The sequence below is a fragment of the Pteropus vampyrus genome, unplaced genomic scaffold (genome assembly GCF_000151845.1).
Source record: "Pteropus vampyrus isolate Shadow unplaced genomic scaffold, Pvam_2.0 Scaffold122, whole genome shotgun sequence".
Taxonomy (NCBI): domain Eukaryota; kingdom Metazoa; phylum Chordata; class Mammalia; order Chiroptera; family Pteropodidae; genus Pteropus; species Pteropus vampyrus.
In genome coordinates this window covers 3,593,639-3,598,931 of record NW_011888903.1, presented here as the reverse complement: position 1 = coordinate 3,598,931, position 5,293 = coordinate 3,593,639, and the positions used below count along the sequence as shown (strand labels likewise).

The 5,293-nt window shown below is 34.5% G+C and overlaps 1 protein-coding gene and 1 long non-coding RNA gene across 2 annotated transcripts in view; one reads left to right on the top strand and one right to left on the bottom strand.

Annotated features, from left to right (window-relative positions):
- LAMA1 (laminin subunit alpha 1) overlaps window positions 1–5,293 on the bottom strand; it is a 154,614-nt gene that overhangs the window by 126,956 nt on the left and 22,365 nt on the right.
- Window positions 62–1,811, top strand: LOC111743784. Its single transcript, XR_002781879.1, has 2 exons — window positions 62–862; window positions 1,709–1,811. It is a non-coding gene; the product is annotated as an uncharacterized LOC111743784 (long non-coding RNA).

Sequence of the window (5,293 nt, the reverse complement as noted above, 5' to 3'; positions counted from 1 at the left end):
CATAAAACAGAACTACTAATAGGTGGTTTATTTCTAGTGAAATAACCCTATTTCTGTTAATTTTAGTGAAATAGTCCTATTCAAGTCAATAGGCCCCTAGTCTCTCAATAGGAAATAATTATTGAATTTTTGTATTTAAGAGCATTATTATAATTTTGAAGTATAACACAGACTTGCATCATATATTATGTTTAATATATTGTATACATTTACATTTTTAACTCAAAAGTTGGTCATTTTACCATGTTCCTTTAAAGCGATTTATTTTTAATCAAAAAGTCTTTATAAACAGATGAATCTTTCCATTTAATTATGTGCTTCCCCAAATTACTATTTTTAAACAACTAGTAGTTAGACATTTAACATTTTATGAAATTATCTACTTCCTAAAATGACATGTTATTTTTGGGAGTGGTACTTACGTGGTAGGAGAAGCTGATATTTATTCTGTTTGGTACTGAGGTAAATATTAATTTTCTCCATTCTATATGACCACAATATTCTATGCATCTGGTTTGAATGTATCTTATGAACTAATAATTGAAAATACAATATGGTTTTAAACTGTGGTGTTTTACCCTAATAGCTAAAATGATGTTTTTCTGGCTCTGTATTACATGTATGCATTTAGATTTGCAGTGCAATCAACTCTATCCTTTCCCTTCGCACAGACTAGTCAAGCGAGGAAAAGAAACCAAGGTCACAGGACTTGATTTAACAATGCATTTCTCTATCGACAAATACTTTACCAGTTAACTTAAATGTTTCCACTTTCTCTTTATTCTCCCCCTCCAGTTGCTCCACATTAAGAAAACTCCCCACTTCCTGCCCAGGGCTCCCTCCCACCCTGGAGACCTGCAAGGTACTGAGTTATTGGAGGGAGTGGGAAGTGGAAGGGACAGGGGAGTCCCGAGGGCACCATGCTCTCACTACTCAGGAGTCTGTGCTCTGAGTCACAGAAAAAGAAGCTCCAACTTTGTGAACATAATTTTGGTGAATAATATCTCAGTTGTAGTAATCAGCATTATGTAGTTCTTGCACTAGATAGATTTTAAAGAACGTTCGTATTTCCTTACCTTGCTGGTATCCTAAACATACTTTTAGTAAAAAGAAAGATAAATTCCTTCATTAGCATGGCTGTGTATAAAATCCTTTAAATAATTAATTTCATAAATATATCCTGGTTATCTTTCACTAAAAGTAAATCTCAGATAAACTAGTATTTGAAAAAAAATTATTTACTGAAAATTATTCTTTACATATTATATTTACTTACTTCATAGTTGTAGAATAATTATATTCTTTGTTGCATGTGACCATATCTGCTAGAAGTTAGAAATACATACTGGAAAAAGCATATTTAAAAAAAAAAATTAAAAAAAAAATTCCCTCTGGTTGCTGAATCATTTCAAAGACAACTAAAATATTTCAATAAAGGGAAACGACATGAGATTCAAGTAGGAGGAAGGATAAGAAATCAAAGAGTGAGAAAGGGCACTGGGATCAAGAACCTACCAAGAACAAAAGTTTAATTTTACACATAAAAATCAAAGGCAGAATGAGGGCTGTTGCAGCACACTTATGTGACAGAGTTTTACCATTACTTAGCTGTGCATTTAATAAATTAGACTATACATTTTTGTTGAGAGACATTATTTACTTTGGTTAGTGTTACTGTAATACTAATTTGTATTTTCTCCCCATTCAGGACACACAATGGAATCGTTTCTCCATTCCTGTATTTAACCAATAGCTAAAGACTGTAACACCAAACTTCGTAGAGCATGAAATAAATTCCTTCTCATCCACCAGTTTTTTTTTTTTTTTAAATCCCCTTTCTTCACAGTCTGAATACACTTGGCCTTCTTAAATGCATTTCAGGACCACATGAAACTGCTGGAAATTCCCTTATTAATATTAGGTGAAAAATTGCTGCGAACCTGACAAAGATGCTACTATATATATTTACCAAAGTTTTTAGCTAAGAGACTTCCAGATAGTTGAATAATTCATTTTTGGAGGTTTCTGTTTTTTTTTATCAATATTTCTCAAATGTTCTAGGGCCAATGGTTCAAGGCCTTAATGCATTTGTATGTAAGAGAAGTGTGAGTTTTTCTGATGAGTTTTTTCTTATTTTGGAAAAAGCATTTTTGAATTCATAAAATTTTATATGCCTAATCCATAATTATTATGATATTCTGGAAAAAAAAAGATTTTCAACTCTCAGTTAAAGGATCTGTGGCAATATGTTTCAGTCATTTTTTTCCAGCATGAAATAAAAGATTACGAATATTTTATATGATTGAATAACGAGAGTGGCTTCCAGGGTCAGAAGTTTTTGTTTCGAAAAAAATGTTAAAGCTCCTTGTTCAGTCCATGGAGAAATTTGGAAAAATAGGAATTTAAGTTACTAAATTGAGAAATTTGTGATTTTTAAAAAACATTGAAATTCTTTTTTTTTTTCTCTCCATATACCCAACTCTCACTTCTCTAATCTCACCCATTTACCATGTAAACATCTATAAGTTGATTAGAGAAGGCTGGTATTAGAAATAAACTACCCTGGTTGCCAGTACTCTCTTTGAAACATGGTAGTCACCTGATTGAACAATAAAAACAGCACCTCAAACAGCTACTAATGACATTATTCAGTGAGAAATCCTGTAAGCATTTAATACTATTTTAGGATAATAACATCAAAGTATTCTAATAATATAATATTCCAGGTTACTAATATTTTATGTATTCTAATTACATGCATTTTAGGAGGACGCATAAATTCATATTTAGCAACATATCCATGAGTCATAAAATGCAGGTGAGAATGTTTGGCTAAGTTCAATAAATTTTTAATGAGAACCTCTTAGGTACAAAGCACTAAGCCAGGCACCTCCCTGGGACACCAAGATGGATGAGCTGGACTATTCCTACCCGTAAGGCTCTCATAATCAGGAGGGAGAGACAGCTACTCATAGATTCTGAGAAGTATAATATTTAAAAAGCAGCAATATTTAAAAATAGATTAGAGGAGAGAATCTAGAATAAGAAATTCAGTTAGGCATAACCCAGGCAGAAATGAGGGCACGTACTCAGGCAAAAAAATTCTTATTGGTCTTCAAATCGATTTCAATTTGCTTCCTTTGCACTTTTCATATATCCATTTATGACCTACTCATCCTTCAAGCTAAGCCCAGATCTTTCCTGAACTCTGGACTAATATAAATGTTCTTCTTTTGTCCTGCCTGAAATCAGCATGCCCTATGACTATACTTAACAGTTATACAGAGATCATTAATTTGCTGACCAGTCTCTCCGTACACATTCGCCATTATTCTCCCCTCACTATCCTTCAAAAAATATAAACAACTTGATTAATATGTGAGTTCCTTCAGGGCAGAATCATGCCTTGTTTTCTCTTCATAGCTTCTGACCCATGTAAATGCCCTATTTCTGGGGCCTGAATGAAAGAATGAATAAATGAAGGAATGTTCCTTTACACTCCTGGATTACCAGCAAGTGCACAGAACCAGGAGCCTAAATCTAGACTCTCATCCTGGCTCCACCATTAACTCTAAGTCTGGGTAAGTCAACCTCTCAGAGCCTCTGTTTCCTCAACTATTAAGTGAATATTTCTAAGAGACCTTTTTTCCTCATATACTATGTAGACTATCAGGTAAATTTGCCCACCATTTTCTCTCTACTTCAAAAATAAGTTAAAAATAGCTTTTCTCCTTTCAATGAATGCATAGAATGGTAAAGAGCGTTAATTTGGTAACTCTTTGATCTTCTTGGCTAAAAGAGCCAAATCAAAATATAAAGTGGCATTATTCTCTTTGCTAATTCAGGAATCACTCTTTAGAACTTCCACCTCAAGAGGAGTGGAAGAGAAACAAATGATGTTTCATACAACCTTGATCCTAAGCCAGAGAACCCTCAAAGGCTGGTTTTGCTTCTAATCTATGCTTATGGCAATAGCTTTCCTTGACTCTTGCTTACTCCCCAGTGTTAAAAAAAAAACAAGAGGCCCAAAATGGAGTTTGCTCAACCTAAGTCCCATGTCACCAACCCAAGACTTATAGTTTCTGGCTCTCCCCAAAATGGAATCTTAAATCAGTCACTTAGCAATTGCCTGATCAGCATTAGTTAATCTGCAGATAGACCCCCGCCATCCTCTGCAAGTCACCTTGCAATAATGAACCTGCCTTTTTGCCCAATACAACTTCCTTGTTCTTGATCCCTTCTGCCTATAAAATCTTTCATTTTGTACAGCTCCTCAGAGCTCCTTTCCGTCTGCTAGGTTGGGTGCTGCTTGAGAAATGAATCATTGAATAAAGCCAATGAGATATTTAAAATTCACTCAGTTGAATTTTGTTTCTAAACACCAGTGAGATAGATGATAGATAGATAGATAGATAGATAGATAGATAGATAGATAGATAGATAGATAGATAAAGTAGATAGATGCACACATACATCTTGTGGAATTCTTTCAAAACAGTAAGTTCTACTTAACATGGCATATTTAATATCTAACCTGTATATGTCCAGGCTTAAAATAGAAATGTCCATTCTAATTGGGTGTTTTATATCCACTCTAATTAGAATTAATATTGCCTAAGAAAAGGTAGTGTTGGGTAAGAAGTAAGAACATGGCTTTTAAGTCAGAAAGCCCTTGGTTTGAATTCCGGGGCTACCAGCTGCCAGCTGAGGGGCTTTACCTGTCAGTCTCCTTATTTGTGCAATGAGAAGCATAGTGCCTAGGGATTTTTATGGGCATTAAATGGCTTATGTGGGTAAAGGGTCAAAATAATATCTTAAGGGATCAATAAATAATTGCATTATTATTTTCATATTATCAGTGGAGATCACTAATAAAAATTTCCTCAAATATAATTAGACTTTTATGGTTATATTTCACATATGTGAGTCTCTGTTTCTCTGATTAAATTTTAAAAGAAGTAGTTGGTTTGCCTTTAAGGGCCACTGTGTATGAAAAGTATCTACCTTTAAATAGAAGAAACACACTCAGCCTAGAGTGATGTGCATCGTGAGGGAGGCATGGAAGAAACATAGACCCTTGGCTCACCTCAGGCTCATTCCCAGGCAGGGACTTGCCGCACAGAAGGCTGAACAGTACTGACAGCTCTACTCGCACTTGTACCGCTTCCTAAACTCTCTCCTTTCTCTTTCTCTTTTTTTTTCTCTTATTCTTTCTGTAGTTGCCTTTGCAACACTGTGTAGTTGAATCTCTGTAAGTTAAATGCATGTTTGTAAATAACGACCTTCTCCTTTC